Source organism: Anser anser, assembly GCF_964211835.1.
Source record: "Anser anser genome assembly, chromosome: 3".
Taxonomy (NCBI): Eukaryota; Metazoa; Chordata; class Aves; order Anseriformes; family Anatidae; genus Anser; species Anser anser.
This window is the reverse complement of record NC_139722.1, coordinates 86,325,138-86,344,564: the sequence shown is the minus strand read 5'-3', so window position 1 is coordinate 86,344,564 and position 19,427 is coordinate 86,325,138. Positions and strand designations below refer to the sequence as shown.

General features: G+C 38.5%; 1 protein-coding gene across 1 annotated transcript in view; it reads right to left on the bottom strand.

Moving 5' to 3' along the window:
• Nucleotides 1-19,427, bottom strand: part of LOC310898120 (uncharacterized protein) — a 515,041-nt gene that overhangs the window by 163,408 nt on the left and 332,206 nt on the right. Inside the window, exon 6 of the mRNA XM_083832600.1 lies at nucleotides 2,214-2,455. The gene's annotated coding sequence lies outside the window, so the exon portion shown is untranslated. The remainder of the gene's footprint in view (nucleotides 1-2,213; nucleotides 2,456-19,427) is intronic.

Genomic DNA, 19,427 nt, shown 5'->3' with positions numbered 1-19,427 from the left:
TATATTAATAGGAACATAATTAAGTACTTATTGCTTTTGTCATTTAAAACAAGCTAACCAGATGGCAAGGAAAAGCCTCAGAAAGAGTCTTTCAATGAGCTATTTAGATTTAATTAATATACAGTAACTAACTCATTAAAGCTAAGTTAAATGCTTATTTGAGACAATTTGTAACCTCTTTTGTATTATAGTTTCCACTTTCAATAGCTGGCAGAGCAACAAATTACAGTTCTGAAAACTAACAAATGAAATGTCTCAGATGTTTATTCTCTCTGATCACCTCTGCGGTAAAGAATGAAGAGCAGGGAAAAAAAAGGAAAGTAAAGTGGATGGTATTACCCCAAAAGCAGCACATCAAGCAAATTATTTAAGCCACAAGAAATCCCTTCAGTGTCAAATTAGGTGGTTATGGAACAGTACCGTCTCTGCAGCAGGAGCCCTCTTGACCAGCAGGACATCCCAAAAGGTTATTTAAGAGGTAATGAGCACAGCCTCTACTTCAGCCTCCAGTCTACCCTCCACCCACCCTCCACCCTGGCATAACGGTAGTAGGAGAAAAAAATCAAACCAGATAGAAGAAGAAAGAGGGACATCAGTCCCAGCTTTAAGTCTATACAGGTATCCACGGGGTCCTCACACATTTGTTCATTATCACACCATATTTCCTCTAGAGGGAGTATTTCTTTCAAAAGCTCTCTAGAAGGATGCTCACAGACGGGCGCACGTTTCCTTACAGAGGCTGTATTACGGCAAGTAACCTGTAGACTATATAAACCAAAGGATTTTCCTGGAGAGGAGGGTTTTTAGTTTTTTTTTATTTTTATTTTTATTTCGGGACTTTCCATGCAGGCTGACTTCATAGGTGTGGATTGCTCCTTATATTTAGGATCCTGATTTTCTTAGTCACATCTCATGAACCTATTGCAAATACACCCTTTAACTAAAAGCCATGCCCTAGTATAAACTAACATGTAATAAAGATGTTAAACACAGTAAAAGGCTACTCTTTCTTCTTTAGCTCCAATCAGTATAACATCTGCCAAGAGCAGCTGCGTCTAAAAGTTTATAACCATAAGGCCAGTTCTTATCTTCAAAAAGTCTTTGCTGCACTGTGTTGACCAAAAAGTCCTTCAGATATTCCTAGAGAAGAGATTTATTCTGGAGTTTATTTACTTTTAATTTTATCTTCTCATAAGTATTACCACATAACACACCACTTAAACCTTTATATTTTGACAGCTGTATGTTGTACAGTTTTTCTATCAATCACTGAAATAACAATTGATAAAATAGGACTGGTGCCTAAGCTCAGGTCAATATTTAGAACTTCTGCCAGCATAGTGGGAAAAAAGTGTGATTTATTTACATTTATATATCAGAAATGTAGATGCATTAATACCCGAAAATAAATCTTTCATTAATATACCTTTCATTTGTGGAATTATTATGACTTATACTAGAGAAATCAATATCCCTCTTTGACATTTTTTGCATCTTTTATAGAAGTTTCCAGATGTAAGAATTCCAGTCAGTCATTCCCAGTTTAGAGAAGTTCTGCATTTACTACTTGATTCTTGGTGATGTATATTTGTGTCTTTTAGCACAGGAGGAACATCAAGAGATATTTTCATTATGTTAAGGGAATAGTAAGAACATTAGGGAGGTTACTATTTTTCCCCCCCTTTTTTTTTTTCCATTTTTTAAAGTAAATAGCCTTCTGTATTCCAGAGATTGAGCTCCTACCAAAAGTAGACATATCTAAATTCCAAGACTGTTTTACTTTCCTGCCTCCACAAAAGTATAGGAAATGGTATGAACAGATGCATTTTGATTTGATTACCAACCAAATTTTGACATCAGTATGCTTCAGACAGTATGCTGATTGTTTGAATCAGGCTGCTGGCACATTGTATGCCAACACAAAGTATGATAGATTTTGGCTGGCAGTGCTTAAATGCCATGTGTGGGGAAGGAAAAGAGGGGGTTGCCAAACTAAGCAAAAGATAGAGATGGAGAAAGAGCTAGCAGTGATATGCTGACGCTGTGAAATCAAGAGACACCAGGTTCTACCACTCAGACCCACTGAGTCGAATAAATGCCCACTCAGGACTTTATTCAAAATAAAAATTTGTACCATCAGCCACTGTTCACACCATCCCTCTGCTCATAACTTGGAAGATGCCCCCTGGCTCTCATGGAGGAGCTGGTCTTACCTGGACTGCAGACTGGCTTTGGTTGAATACTCCAGAAAATCCTTCCATGTACCAGCCCCATGTGTGCTGATGACAGCAGCCCCATTTCAGCCAGAAGCTGGACTAGCAGTCATAGAGATGATACGTTATCAGTTCTGCTGTGCTCCTGGGATGGACGTTCTTGTAGAAGCCATTGTTGATTAAGCAGCTATTGCTGCTCCCTTTGCAGAGCTGCTTTCTGTTTATTGTACCTTGAAAAGGACCTAAAACAACAGGAATATTGACACATAAACAGAAGTGTTTCTGTTCCACAATATAAAGCTCTAAGAACAGTCTTTACCAGCCCAACTCTGATTCTGTTTTTGTGATTTACCAGGAATACCTTGTATCTTTCCTTTCACAACTCCACTGATATTCCTGGCAACCAGTAGAGACATACAAACCTAAGACACATGCACAAGCACTCCATTTTCCTTTGACCTGTCAGAAAAACACTGAGCACCCTATGTGCATGTATTGGTTAGAGAAGCTCTGTGGAAATAGCCCTTTTTGTTAAAACAGTGCTATGGAAGTTATTAATTATATCTGAAGCTGACACAATATCATCAGCATCATCTTCGATCTCAAGTATGGGGCAGAAAGAAGTTTTCTCACTGACATAAAATGTTTCAAGGAACCATATTATGGATGCATATTTAATGGTAGTATACTGGTATAGCATTCAAACTGTAGATTACACTCCTAACTTTCTTTCTCTCATTCAGGACTTCAAAGTTTTAATAAAGCGTGTAAATTCTTAGAATTATTTCACCCAAATTATATCTAGTGTCTTGAACTTCTTAAAAATGCAGCATAAAAAATGTTGCAGGTTTTCTTTCAAAAGCCAATTTAAACAAATCTCTCAAAACTACTTTCTAAGCACTGTAGTGATGTTCATCTAAAGCAGTTAAGGCTTCAATTAACTGCAATTTCATCTGAGAAGTGTTTCTGCTTGAAAAGAAGTGAAAATTTCCTTTTATTTAAAAAAGGAAACACTTGAGTACATTTTAAACAAAGCCAAGCATGTTAGATTACCCATTTGAATGATGACAATGGAATAATTGAACGTTGACCCTTCCTCTTCTACATATCAATGTTAATACAATGCAAGTCAGATCTGTACGTTTTTTCCTTACATGAGTCTAAGTAAGTAGGATCTACAAGATAAGTCCCATTAAAGTGACACTATGGAGTTTGAAGATAAGTTAATCAAAATAAAATGCTGTTATGCAGACAATAAATGCATTTAGTATGCCTGAAGCAAAATATTTATCATTAAAGGAGACCTCTACAACCTAAACTGAAAGGCCACCAGGCCATCCAGAATGAAAGGAAATTGTAAAAATGTGAACATCAAGTCTACCTTCTTCTGTAGGTAACCCACCTGCCAGACACACAGGTAAACCTGTCTAAGGTATGAGCATCTCCACAAGGAAATATTATTCATTCACCACTGTTTCTGTAGAGCCTTTTTGATACAGCTGTCCAACATAATCATATTTATTTAATAACTTAACTCTCGTTAATATCTCCTGAGACAAGAAGTCTCCCATCTTGTTTAGTTTTTCCTAGTTAATAATCTTTGTTCACCATGCAGCTTGGCTCAGACATGAAGGTTTTTCTAATTTGTCTCCTCTCCAGTGAACAAAGAGAACTTTTCAGTCTTCGGGATCAGATATGTTTCAATTGTTACAGCAAAGGTCATTGCTGCATGCATGGCAGCATGGAAATACCATGCTGGGGTAGTCTTGTATCTTTTCTTTGTCAGTCACCTGTACTTGTAGTTCAGAGGAAGGGGAAAACGATTTTACCAATAAGAAAAAAACATAAAAAATGAAAATAAATCACACAAAAAGAGATTTTTCCCTTGCTCCCAGTCAAATCCTTACAAAAACACTGGATAAAACAAGCAGGTCTACTAGACATCTATTTGCAAATTAATGAAGAGTTTGTGATGTAGGCTTCCTGGGTAACACTGCCATTCATACAAACACAGCAAGGAACAAAGCACTTAGATGGGCACATATCTTTAGGGTTTTTTTTTTCACATATTCACCCAGCTGTAGATATTACACATTTTCTATATAAAGTCTGCTCTGTGGGTCTGATTCTTATCTAGTTTAAATCAATATGTCTTGAATTAAGTCAACAGAGCTGTGCTAATTTACACTGGTCTCAGGCCTGGGGCATTGATTCTTTTACTAGGTGTTGCAAAGCCCCATTCTAGGTAGATTCATGAGCCATTGATTAGCAATTTTTTACTTTCTTAAAGTAAAGCAATACATTTATTTTCCCTATATTCTGGTAGGAAAATATTCCTGACTTTTTTTTTTTCAAAACTGCTGTATTTCTTATTCGCCCCCCAATTCCAGTATATTCAAATTTGAAGGTCAACATTTACTTAGGGTAACAAATGTTATTTTGTAAGCTCTTTAACAGTCCTTTGGTCTTGGCTTCTCTAACTGTTACCATTAATATTTTTTTCTGATAACTGTGGCTTACTGATGATCTCTTTTCTTATATACTGAAAACTGAGGAAAAATAACCCACTTTAAATTTCTCCCACTTGAGAGTTCTCACATATTTACCTTTTTCATCTTATGGCACAGTTATAATTTATTCTAATGCTTCCATTACAGTTTTTACAGATTTTTTGTGTTTCCTGACTTGTTCCTGAATATTATTTTGGGGGGGTTGTGGTGGTTCTTTTTGTTTTGAGGCAACAGCCTACATAAGTACACTTATCCTAGTCCTTTCTGTCTTGATTTTGATTTTCTTTTCAACATTTCACTTCACCTTATAATTCTTTGATGTTTATTTTTTATAATAAAAAGTTTGACTGGTTACTGTAACCTCTGTGCATCCAATGAGAAAGTAAAGGCGAAGTGGAGCAGAGAGCTTTCATATTGTAATTCAAGAAGCTTTCGAATCAGTATCACCAGGCAGTCTAGATGTTTTAAGAACAATTTTAAAATATACTGATTCCTGTAAATATATTTTATAGCTTGCCATAGGGACTGCATTTTAGATTATTGTTATGCTTTGCATTTCTTCGAGGAACAAAATGAACATGATTCATATTTTTAGTGATTTCATCTAAAGCATTCCTATCTGAAGATCTATATGCATTTCACATTTGCATTCTTGCAGATCTTCTAGAGAAATTCTCTTTTCCCACTGTTGCTGGTAGTGTAATAAAAGTACGCAACAAGACTTATCATTTGCAGAGGTCTGAAACTAGATGTATGTATATGTATAAACATCTTTGCATCTTTGCTCAAATAAAATAAATAAATAAATAAATAAAAGCAACTAAGATTACCTACAGAACAAAACTGATTTTTTTTTTTCTCCCAGGCCTCATACCTTTGTTTTCCCATAATCTTGGAAGGCAGTAGACTTCTTTGGGGTCAGCCAGCTCCCCTGCCTTCTAATGGACCTGTATGCAAGTAGCCTATTCATGATTCACAGCATCAGATGGGCAGCTGGAAGTCCTACCAACTAGCGAACTTGTGAGCCTAGCTAACCCCAGTACAGTCCCTGAGAATCAGGGAGCCTGACTGAGCAAAGAAGCAAAGAAACAGGGCCTGGCTTGCAATCTTAAGGATCAGGACAATTAGGCAGCCTTTTTCATGAGCCATTTGGGCATAAAGATATCCCAAGGAGCAGAGGAGGAGTCCTGAGGTATGGATATGGCAAGCCAGGAAGTTTGGAGACAGCTGTCCTACACCCCTGGTAGGCAGAGAGTCTGCCTAGAGAATGAGCAGGCAAATGGAAAACAAAACAAACAACAAACAACAAACAAAAAAGGAAGTAGCACTGCTGGCAGCATCTTTCCCGAGTGTTAAGGAAATTGACAGGTCCTCACAAAATGTCTCAATCCATCAAAACATTATTTTCTGACATAAAAATGTTCCATCAGAAAATTGTCTTTGACCTCCAAATTTTAAGTTTGTGTTACGAATAGCAGAAAATTATATTTACTCATTGTCCCAAATGGAGTGTTGAACTTGACAGGCTGATATAATTGTATGTATCATCATGTCATTAAAAATGGATAAGAGCAAAAAGAGATGCAAATATTCTTCAACTTTTGATTAAGGAGTCATGAAAGATCAGGGATTTCAAAAGGGAACTCAGGAGCGCCACAAACCAGTGGAAAAAATCAATTTAAAATTCTCCCACACACTTCATTGTGGATCTCCCTGCAATGAGTATGTATCTCACAGCTGATATTCATACACTCATGAACAACTGTGAAACTGCAGAGACCAGATACCGGAGACAGTGAATCATAATCAATTCATGCCTTAAGAAACACAGAGAAACAAAAGTCAATATGGAATTTCACAACAAAGCAGGGCTGAGACTAAATAGGATGTATACGTCTGAGGAATTAAACTTCTATTACTTATGCTACCAGCTATTGCCTACAGAAGGGAGAATCAGAGATGAGCTGCATTTTGGATTAGATGTAATAAGGAGAGCTGTAAATAAAGCACGAGATCCTAGCCAGTTAGCAGAGCAGGAGTGCTCACAAAGTTTCCCCTGTGCACTTGCACTGTGTCTCAGAGAGTTTCAGTGCTCAGACATGGCATCTTTTTCAAAGCATTTTCTCTCTGAAAGAGTCTGAGTAAGTGTGGGGCTGCTTCACCAGCTGAGCAGAATACAATGAGCCAGGTTAAAGTCTCTGTTGGTCTATAATCACTTTATAGACCACATATTTCCTTCACCCCAAGGACTTCATATTAATCAAGAGGCCAGATGACTAGTGGCTAAAATTTTCAGAAGTAAAGAAGATTCAGGTTGACCCACTTCTGAACTTGCCCTTGAAATAATTCAACAGGACCTGCTGTTGAAATTAATGTTTCTCTGGAGTTGCTGAAATATTAGAACTCATGAAAAAAAAAAAAAAGAGAGAGAGAGAGATGCACAATTAAATAATTGATTTTTGAAAAACAACTCTTTAGACTGTAAAGGCAGAGGTTACCATCTGTGTACCATCCTCCCTTGCTAACTAAGGACCAGATCTTCAGCATAGCTTCAGTTCATTTACTGTCACTGTCTCAATGGAAAGCATCCCAGGCTTTTGTTAGCCATCTGTATAACAAAGGACAGCTGTGGCTGAGGCTGTGTAACCATCCATGCAGCTAGGAACAGTAAAATAGGAAGGCACTTGTATTTCCAGGACAGTGGTTTCCTATTGCCTCAGGGTTCATGCACATCCAAGCACTGCTTCAGTCTTCAGATAGTTCTTTGCATATGAAAGCTAATTTCCAAAACGTTTTCCCTTAAGGACTTGCTACATAGACGTCCTTTTAGTGAACTGATCTTGAGGTCTGATCCTAATTTTAAATAGTGCATTGTAAGTGTGGTACAGCCTTTATAAAAATGACAATAGATGTGATCAACAATTTAATATTTGGTATGCAGCTTTGGTGACTGGGGATCACATTTGCCCTGGTAATGTTTTCAAAGATACTTAAGAATAATCTTAGTCACATTTCCTCTCAAGTCTTACCGGTGGCCTACATTTTACAAAAACAATAAGCAAATGCATTCATATACCTCAAAGAATGAGATTTGTCTCACCTTTTCTGATGAACTGCCCCTTGATGGGACCACTGGGTACATTAAAGAACTTAGAAGTGGCAAAGCTGAACAGAGTCAGTGACCAGGATACAAGCGTGGCCTGAGAGATCTGCTTGCCCAACTCTCATCCTGGTGCAACACTTCCTTGCAGGTATGTTCTTCTCAGAGCAGCAGAAAGACCTCCACAATTTATATAGGGATGCAACAGGCACAACAGGCCAACAATAAAAACAAGAAACAGCAGCTCTGACCTTCCCTCCAAGCATTCCTCCTTGCCTAGGCTGTCAGCAACAGAGAGGAGCACTCTTCAGCAAGGCTGCACTCTCCAGCCTGGTCAGGCCACATTCAAAGATATTCCTGGTGATGATACAAAGCAATTCTGCACTGGAAGGCTTCTTCCTGAGGATGGTTTTGTATACACATCTATTTTTGATTTCTTTTTCTTCGCAGCCATTGTAACCATGGTCCTTAACTGCTGTAAACTGACATACATCCATAAAAATCTATGGGACTACTCCAGTTCACACTCGCTGATATGCTTTCTGTGGGGGTTGGGTTTATCTTTTTATTCTGAGTTTGTAGAGGAGGTAGAGTAGATGTCTGCTCCATGGCCAGGGCATCTAGTTTTCAAACATACAACCATGCATCTTCAGATAAACAAAAGGATTTTGTGCAAATCCACTCTTTTATACAAACCTTAGTTAATATATTGGGATAATAGACCTGAAGAGCAGATGAATAGCTATGGTCAGCTCATCTGTCCCCCTGCACCTTACAAGCCATAAAGTGTCATTCTGAAATTCCTGCATCAGCTCTTATAGACTTGTGAGTGAGAACAATGATTATAACATTCTCATTTCATTCTTATGACATAAAAAGTTTCCAGTTATTATATCAGACTAGCCCAAACACTTCTATGCTTTCTTGCAGTCTGTGCTCAGATTTCACATAACCTTCACTAAAATAGAGCAGAGATGAGAGGAAGCAGGGCTCCGAAGGCAGTGGGAGTGACAGCAAGCTTGGAGAATACCTGAAAAGGACTAGCATCAAAGGGAGGGCTTGGGATAAGTTCTCTGCTGTTTTGCCTACACGTGCATATGAATTACAGTGAATCACATTGCAAACCAGTAATTCAGAAGTTAAATGCATATAGCTACTAATTACCTTCTCTCTCTCTCTTTTTCTTTTTTTTTTTTTTTTTTAATCTGACTTCTTTCTTTCAGTGTTCTCATTAATCTGGGTAGAATATTCCCCTCTTGAACCATCTGGAACATACTCAGGGCAGAAAGAAGAAAATCCAGAGGTCCCAGGGAACAAAACAGATAAACCTGGCTCTGACTTTATGTTATGCTATGCCTAAATTGCCTGTCAGAACAAATGGATATTTCAGGACATAGAGAGTGTGGTTTTAGTCCCTCAATTGACAGCAATTACAGTATTCACGTTCCTTGTAGGGTAACGCAGATGGCACTGCAGCTATATTTTGAAGATAGTGGATTTGCACATGTAAAACTGAAGGACACTGAATTCACTAAGGAAAAATGGAGGCTCATGAGAGTTTTACTTGCTGGATGTAAGCTGCCAAAAATAAAGAATCCATCTGACACACAGCAGAATAAAAAAATCCAGACAAAAGGAAAACATACAAGGAAATGGAATAAGAACAGAACAACTACAGTAGACATATTAAACCTCAGTCACAGTAAACACACTACCAATGTTACCTCAGATGCTCTTCAAGAAATGCTTAAGGTTAGGGAAGCTGAGCTATCGGCTGATTTCCCAGGTGCTGTACTGCCGCCCTGGGGCACTGGCAGTCTTCAGAGAGCTGCGAAGTGGTGCATATCCCTTCGATTCTGCACAGATCAGGCTTTGTCCTGACCTCTGGCAGTCACCCTCACACTGTACCCCAGAAAATATATCTTCATCCCAGGAAAATTAAAAGCATTTAGGAAGTGATGGATAGCTTAGAGCAGGCGTGATGTGATTAACCCTGGAATTTTACCCTGATCAGCTATATCGAAGTGGTGCAGTTCCACAGAAAAATACTTTTGTAGCAAACTCATCAGGACAGGAATTAACATTTTACATCAGCCTAACATCAAACTACTGATGAGAGTAATATGGTATGCAATGTTTTGTGTTGTTGTTGTTTTTGTTTTGTTTTTTTAACTGTGTTTTTAAGGACAATTGTTAACTATCTCTACACTATTGTATACCTAACTCATCTATTATTATTCTGATCTTTTACAGATAATCTTTCTGACATCTTGCTCTTTTCACCTAAATATGATAACGTTTTAAAAAGAGGAGACTATTTTCCTAACCCTTCTCTCTTCTCCTGACCAGGAGACAAGTGGTCCATTTTACCATTTAGTGGTAAAATCCACCCTCATAATTCAAGAGAAAGATGTTTCATAAGTTGTCTCTACTTGCATTGCCACGGTTCTGATGGGGGAAAAAGAAAAAGGTGAAAATGTCCATCATTCAGGTTTTTTAGGAAATCGTTGTAGGCACCTGCCTCCTTTAGCAGACGTTGGGGAAGAAATGTGAATAGAGGGAGAGTGGGATTTAGGACATGTTGCTGCAGCAATGCAAGAGTTTGGGCTCCTAATTAAAGCAATTTGGACTCAAATGTCTATGTGCTGAACAAATGCATGGTAAAAAAAAAAAACACTTTCTTCAAACAGATTTATGGATGAAATTTGCAGACCATCTGTGACCTACATCCATTAGCTGGGTAAAGCATTATAATTTTCAAAAGACGAAGGGGTGTTCTCTACCTCTTCTCTTGAAGTTGTCACATTTTATATAAAACAATTAAAGACAAGAGAGTGGGAAGGGAGGGAAAGGTTCAGGCCTCTGCCTCCCTAATGACTCACAAAGCTAAAAAATCATCTGTTCTTTCATACCCAGTGAATATTTAATTCTGTTATGTGAAGTGCAGGAGCTTCAGCACATAACCTGACATTAGAGCACTCTCCTGAGAAGTGGTCCCTCTCAGACAAATGGCAGAACTAAAACTGACACTTCAAAAGGCAGAATAAGGGCTGTAACCATGGTTCTGATGGGAAGGGATAAAATAAATAAATAAATAAATAAAATAAAAACATAAAGTGAAAATGTCCATCAGGTTTTTCAGAAAATAGTTGTAGGCACCTGCCTCCTTTAGCACGCACTGGGGAAGAAATGTGAATAGAGGGAGAGTGGGATTTAGGACACATGCTGGTCCTCAGTATTTCAGTCTTGGCGGGAGTAGGCAGCTTCAGCTTAAAGAGCTAATTTGGGTGAGCTCTCACTAAGCACACTGGTCCTATTCCAAGGCATTTAATCTTCCATATGCCCACTGCAGGCCTCCCAGCTATGGATCCCAGCTTCTGCAGCTCAGTGACTAAAGGCTTTGTTCTGTGACATTCAGCATTCACACATTTAAGTCCTAATACAGATCTTAGCCTTAGAGTTTAAATCACAGCTACCAAAGCCAATTTGGCATTAAGAGGTTAATCCTCCCTGATTTCAGGCTGACTGGCTGGAAAACAGCTTTGCAGAAAAGGACCTGAGGGTCTTGGTGGACAAGGAGCCGATCATGTGCCAGCAATGTGCCCTTGCAGCAAGGGAGGCCAGCAGCATCTTGGATTGTACAAGGAAAAGTATTGCCAGCCGGCCAAGGTAGGTCGTCTTTCCTCAGTTCACCCCTGGGGTGCTGGGTCAGTTTTGTGCTCCCCACACTAAGAAAAATACGGAGTCATGGAGCAAGTCCAGTGAAGGGCCACTAAGAAATGATTAAACAACTAGAGCACGTCTCATGCAGGCAGAGGTTGACAGAGCTGGGAAACTGAAGAAGGGAAGCCTCAGGAAGCTCTTACCAATGTGTGTAAATACCTTATGGGAAGCTGTAAAGAAGATGGAACCACTGCTTTTTTCAGTGGTGCCCAGTGACTAAGAAGAGGCAATGAGAAGAACTTGAAAAACAAGATATTATGTCTGTACATAATAAATTTATCGTGAGGTTATCCAGACAGATTGTGGAGTCTCCATTCTTAGATTTATTCAAAGCCCAACTAGACATGGCCCCAAGCCACCTGCTGTCACTGACACTCCTTAAACAAGGGAGATTGGATTAGATGATGTCTTTCCAACTCAACTGTTGCATGTTTCTGAGATCCCTCATAAGGAAGACCTTTGTAAGTTTGGATATTTAACATCATTTTTCTCTCATGACACAGAGGTATTACTGAAACCTCACGTTTGACCATGTATAATAAATGCATGAAACAGCCAAGAGCAAGAGCAAGACAATGAACAGTTCTATGCATGTGAAGATCGTATCTACCTACCACCTGTCTAACCCGTATCACCATATATAACACCAAATAATATTGCCAAGCAACTGGTCAAACTATGAGCACCATAACCATTACCACTTACATTTGCTGTCAAATAAACAGATATGGGAGTCCATTTGTAAATTGAAATCCTAGCTGAGGGCCTATCATAAAATTGACAGATTTTTCATTCCTAGCCTCAGGTTCTGGCAGAAAGAATGTAAATAATTTTATCTATACAAGTAATTTTATTCATCAGCTTTTTACTGTTTTAGAGAACTGGGCCCCCAGTCTTTATAGCAGTAGTTATTTATATTAAAGCAAGCTCCAATTTGCCAACAGGAAATAAAACCAATGTTTTTTCAATTCCACTTTACAAATGGTAAAGGAGGCTGAAAACTGAATTCTGATATTCTGCAAATAGAAGGGTGCTTTTCTCACAAGTTTAGATATAATAATACCACTCCGCTCTCCACCAAAAATAAAAATAAAAAATAAAATAAAGCATGCTTTGCCCAAAAAAGAAAACATGTATATGTTCAAAGCAACAAAAATATCCTTCCTATTTCAACAAAACTACATTGACTTAATGATCTGCTAAGAAGTCTGAAACTTCTGTCGTATCACTGATAAAGACATAACTTTCCATGAGAATGTCCCCAGGTTCACCTGACATATCCTACATGAGGTCTATCACATAAAGCAAATCCTTGCCCATAGTTCAAATTCCTTTTCAATAAATTCAAAAGTATTGAGACATAAATGGTAAGACAGATCTGAATAACCCCGAAGGGAAATGACTATTATGCATTATTATCTGCTATTACGCAGATACTATTTCTCATTTTACTGCAATCTGAGATCAATGTTAACCTTTCCCTATGGTTAAATGTTACAGATATTTATTTAAAAGGAAATGATTACAAGGCATGTTTTCTTCCTGTGAACAGTCTAAGCAACTGTATTGCGGCTGACGAAAGTAATGTTACCCAGGCACAAATGTTTGTAAGTTTAAGAAGGATTTTTACATTTTCCCATCCTTCTCTTTTTCATATCCCTTGCCTCAGCTGACTGTGCCAAGTCTGTGCAGGAGAGAGCAATAACCACAAAATATAATTATGATTTCATAGGTCAAGATATCTTTCTACTGAAACTTCAAGTTTGTCATTCCCTGAGTCAGTTGATAAAGGACAAGTGAAGATATCACTTTCTCAAAAACATTAGGAAGATCTAAGAGACAGGATATGTCTTCTGAAACTTTGAAAGAGATTTTAAAAATAGTAATCCCAAATGCTTTCAGTAGATCGGTCACTAATATGTGATAGAAGCAGACCCAACCATTACGGAAGCTTTGTGCCTGCTTCCAAGCAGCTCATATGATTATCATTAAAAGTACCACAAAAGAAGGCACAGAGATCTTTTTATGTTACTAGCCTTTAGAGCAGACATCTATTGGAGCTATTGGAGCTCAGGATATCTGAGAGCTTATACAGAAATACTGCAAACCATTTTCTTGCATATATTTTACAAATGGAAAAAGCAGTATCTGATTCACAGAGGAATACAAATTAATTTCTATTCTTGTGATGGTCTTAAATAATAACAGGAGCACACCAACCACAAATACTTTCATTGTTGATGACCCTCTGAATGTAGCTAGCTAATTAGCAAGCTGTCCTAAGTTGCTTATAAAGAAGAAGCAGTTAAAATCCTCAAGAAAGTAGACTTTTGGTCAAGTGCCCAAGTGGTGTGTTAATAGTATTGTAAAAATACCATAGAGAAACTGTCAGATTAATGGATATTAAAACTCCTACAAGAGTTATGAAATGTTCTCATACATAATAATACACTTGTTCAATAATTGCAACACATAAAATACTGCCATTGCACCGTTCTTTACATTAAATGTGTTATCAGGGGAGCTAACAAGTTGGAGATGACAAAAGGCAGCTTCAGCTCCAGAGGTGTAACAGAAAATACATATATGTTCCTATATATAAGAAAAGAAAAATCCCAGTCTATCTGACAAACAAAACAAACAAATAAAAACAAAAAAAAAAAGAAAAAAAAAAAGAAAGACAAATGCTTTTGCATGTGTGACTAAAAAATCTGAGCGTCCAAAGAAGGTTCAGTTCTCTCAAGCACAAAACTTGTTAGAAATGTCAGCAGAGGTCCACAAGTAAAGTGACAGAGGTCACAGATGCAGCTGCCACTGGAAGCCTATTTTATTTCCCTCCCTCCTGAGCCATTTCACGGACCAAAAGGGCATTGTCAGAGTGCCAGAGCCAGCAGTAGCAGCAGCTCCTTTTTTATTGGTAAGGTATAAAGTGATCGTAAAAAGCCAAATGGTCAGGCTTTTAACCCCCACTCACCTTCCATCCTTAAAATGTCTCTGTGTGCTGCACATTAAGTTTAACTATATGACACTTGCTACAATCTAGGCTATTTTTCTGGGGACTTTTAATCAGCAGAGCACCCAAACATAATTCTACTGGACATGATAAGTTTTCTAAGTCCTTTTTTTGCGTCTGTACTTCTCTGTTTATTCAGCATCTCAAACGTGGACATATTGCTATTAGCACCTAATAAAGTGACTTCAAAGAGACAACCCTCCTCAGAGGCCTCTTCTGGAGTCAAAGATAGGGGAAGCGCTTCAAAAGATGCTAGCATAAATGAGAAATACCATCCTTCATTGCTTTAGTATCATGACATTTTCATTTTCTCTTCTGTTTTTGTTATTAGCGTCAGATACACCTTCCCCTGACTCCAAGTGTAACAGGAAACGAAAACATCAAGTTTCTGCACGACAATAGCTGGGGGTTATTGCAGCGGGAAGAGAGATGGGAATCCAAATATTTCTCCTGGGCATTTTTGTATCAATATGAAGTCATGAGGAAAACTTCTGATCCCTGCCACCATCCCAGGAGAATCTCATTGATCCTTGCTGTTGTTCAGCATAAGACCAACACTGGGAGGAATGTACCTGGTGAGACAGAGATGACTGTTTCTGAGTTAGTCACCCCAAATCCTCTTATAATCACTGGAGTGACTTTTGGATACAATTTCATCCTGAAGAGGGTGTCTAAAGCAGACTGGATGAATCTTTTTATAAAAGTACTTAAAGAGGGCTGATGGCAACTGAGGTAAGCAGGCACTTACATGGAGATGAATGTCAGACTGACGCTGGTTCTTGTAGAGTGAGACAGTCTTGATCTGACCTGATGCAAGGATTGCAGACAAAGCAGATTTTCAATCGCCTTTGGAAATCTACCTTTATCAATAGGCCAAAAAATTGTAATCATTGAAAATTAGGAATCACAGTAGGAACATACCTTTAGCCTCTACCTCCCAAGAGCACACTCAGATAGGGGGAGAACAAAGAAAGCAACGGCAGAGATGCTTTAAAACTAGTAATAAAACCCAGCCTTTGCTGCTGTGTGAGAAGCTGATTCTGTCCCAAAACTGCTTCTTCCTCACTATGATCTCCACAGGTACAAGGGTCGTAAGACACAGGTGGCTTTGAGTTCTGCCATGATATATGTGGATATGGGGATGCTTCCTTCCTCTGTTTACCTGGCTTGTCAGTCTTTCCTCTAGGCACTGATATTTTTGGAAAAGACAGCATTGGCCCAGAAGAGTTATTTCGGTGCCCTCTGGTATAGTAAACTGAATACAAATGCCTCACCACATCTCAGAGGTTCCCAGTGGGGTCTGCAGTGAAAAGAGAGAGGGAGCAAAGAAGAAAAAATGGAAACAATCCCTTCATGCCTCCTGACATCATCCTATAGGCTCTCATAAGTAAATCAATTGTGAAAACAGAAATCTTTTGGAAAGTCCAAGTATACTATCACATGTTTAAAATAAACATTACTCGGATATCACTTTTTTTTTTTTTTTTTTCCATTTCTGTATTCAGAACTGGTCCCCACTGAGGAAGTAATGTCTGCAGCACTCCAAAAGCCACAGATTTGTCTAATTATTTTCTATTCATATGTGTTTGTCAGAGGCTTACAAATACCTGTGCTATTCAAAAACATTATGGAAAGACACCATTTCAATTATTTGAAGGATCATAGTCACTGCATCATAGTCATTTCAAAGGAACAGAGCACAAAATAATAGTATTGGGATGTGAGTGCTGGTAGCTTTTTATTCACTCTTTCTCTTTACGCAGCAATAACCAAGATAAGATTGAAAATAAAAAACCCTTCCCTCCTCAACACACCGATAAACATGTCATATGAATCACTTTTTTTCAATGTGTGCCAGTCATGTTCAGGTCTGTAATCACTTTCATTTTGTTTTATTTCTTCAAAGCAGGAAATAGCTGCTTGTTTCACATATTGGATGGAGTCTTATGTATTAAGTTCCCAGGAAAAAAAAAAAATTCCAAGTCCTGTTACAGTCAACGCGAAAAAGTCCACTAAATTCTGTGAGAGGTCAGGACTTCACACCAAGTGACAAAACTTCAAGGTTGCAAACTTTCCCTGGTCTTGTGAAGATGCAAAGCCACAGTCTCCCTCATCCTTATCAGTTATTTTTCAAATTATTTATGCTAAAACAGGCTCACAGCTGCCTTAGTTCACTGTTTAAATATTCTCTGTGTAGGTAAATGCAATATGAACCCGGATGCCAAGCATAATCTGTGCTCAGTGATAGTTACTGCTTTTCACCATTTTATCAAGCACTGGAAGGTATACATACTCTCTCTCCAAAATCAAAAATATCAAATAATGGTATGCAATTCAGAAAGAGACCACCCAGAAAGTCATATGTACTGGTTCACCTTCTACTACTGCTTGACCTACGCCAACTTGTTCCTCTCCTTCCTCAGACTGTACTCTACATATTATGCCTCCTTTATATGCATGTGTAAAAGCGACCTCATCCTGGTGATACAAAATGCACTTTTTTACGTGTTGTGCCAGCAAGACAAGGTGGCTTCATTTTCCCTCCAAGTCACCTCTTTTTCTGTGTATTCCTGTTAGAAAAAAGTGAACATTCTGAAAATAAAACATGTATTATTGCTTTGAATTAAACATGCCACCATGTGTTTTAAAAGCTCATCTTAATTGGAAAGTGTTTTTTCCCATGGCATGCAGTAGGTAAATGTTTGTTTTGATTTAATTAAGAAATCATTTAAGCATTTGCCCTTATTTTATATGTTTCTTTCAGTGTACAACAATTTCTTTCCTCATGAGAGTTCTTAATGTTCCCAAATGGCCAGGATATAAAATTGAATGTTCAAAGATTTTGCCATCTGGTGTGTACAGATATCACATTTGCAATGCTGAAGTGCAGTTGCCAGCCCCAAATGTGTAGCAAGCAATTGAAAGTTTTTACTCTGGTCATGCAGGAGATGAGAAAAATAAGCTCAGTGTGCAATGTGACAGATGTGAGTTGTTGGAAGCATGTGAACTTCTAAGCTTATTATGTAGGGAGATGTGGCAGGCACTGTGGACACACAGAATATTCAGAAAGTCTTTTGGATCAACATTATAAACATTATGCGCATGTATGTTCCTGCTTCCCTGACGCAAAACAGCAAGAAAACTCAAAAATTCTGGAGAAAGCCTCACTCCCTGGACAAAATGTGTTTCTACTGGTTCACATTTGTACCAACCAAGAAGGCAAGGGATGAAAGAAACACCTCTGTTTAAAGCACATATACACAGCCCAAACCTGGAAATCTGACAAACCTACTCCTGCAGTTCCCAGATTCCTCACAGCTCCAAGGTAATCTCTGATTAACCCAGAAGCTCTGAAGACTGTTTGCAAGGCTTTTCCTGTTTAATGTTCAATCTGTAATGCTTTATCCTAGGCCATGAATACGGTGTTTATTGAAAGCCATCTAGTCCCTGGTTCGCTCCTTCCCTGCCCTGAGAGGAAACGCTGTACATGCAGAACTAAAGCCAGTGAGCTATAGGCAGTCACAACAGGTGATACCCCCTTTTCCTTGGTTAGGTTACAAGTGTTCCTCCATCTATCAGAGCTCTTCCGATCCTCATGGAGTCTCTGTGCTCTCTTTTGATCACATAACCTAACAATCCCAAACTCCACTCTGTGTTCCACAGCAGTGTCATTAGCCTTGGCATACATAAAGCCTGTAAGATGATTACCAATGGAACACACTAACATCTTTTTTCAGAAAGAGAATTGCCAGAATCCCCATCAGCTTTCTCACTAAAAAGTTTATCCCACACAAAAACATCTTTTCTTCTACTTGTTCACATGAAACAGCAGCAAAAATTCAGTAGATGATATTTAAGGGACGTTTACACCAGCACTAGGTGTGGTGGACTTCATAATTTCACATTGCAGTCACTGCCAAATACCACTCCTGTGCCCTAATTATATCTGCTACAAAAATTAAACTGAATTGGTGAGCTAAACTACATATAAACTAAAGCTGAGTAAGTCACAGCAAATAATTTATTCAGCAAATCTTGCCACTGGTTTCATGTGAGGTAAGTTTATAATTTCCTTTAATTTTGGACTCGTGTTTAATTGAGGTTTTCCTTTGTGTTTTTTTTTCCCAAAAAATCTGCTAGCTAGAAAACTGACATTCCAATTTAAATTGTCCCAGCTTTTACATAAGAATATAAGAAGCAGCAGCAACCAGTCCAACCACTCAGACGGTGCCTTATCCTTGACAGTGGTCAGTAGCGACCACTCATGAAGTCCAAAAGAAGACGGAATCCTGGTGGTCCCCAAACTGAGAAATTCCCAGTTTAGATATTGCATCCTGAGGGTTGTCTAATGGACCTGTTGCCCACAGATCAGTCTGTTCCTTCTCTCTCTACCCCTATTCAAATTTCTGGCATCCTAAGCTTCCCATAGCAGGCAGGGAGCTCAATAATCTATTTGCTGCATGAGCCGTATTATTGACTGCCTCCTAATTCTTGTTTTATGAGAAGCACTGAACACCTCTGCCCTATTTGTTCCCTCTTCTCCTTCTTCAATAACTCTTCATGGTTTTACAGACCGCTATTGATGTTGCAGTCTGTCAGTAATGTCTTTTCCAGGCATCTGTTCAGTTACTCAGACTGTCCTTTTGCCATTCTTTACCTTTGACTACTTGCTGTCCTTCCCTGTACCTTTTTTTTTCTTTTTTCTTTTTTTTTTTTTAATTCAGAGGGGATTAGCGGTGCCATGCACAGTATCCACGGCACAAGTGAAATACTGCTGGTAACAGCCTTTCTGAGTGGGTTTGTATTTTCAGTCTGACCTTACCCATCCTCAGGAACTCCTGAAGCTCTTTCCTGAGAGGCACAAGCTC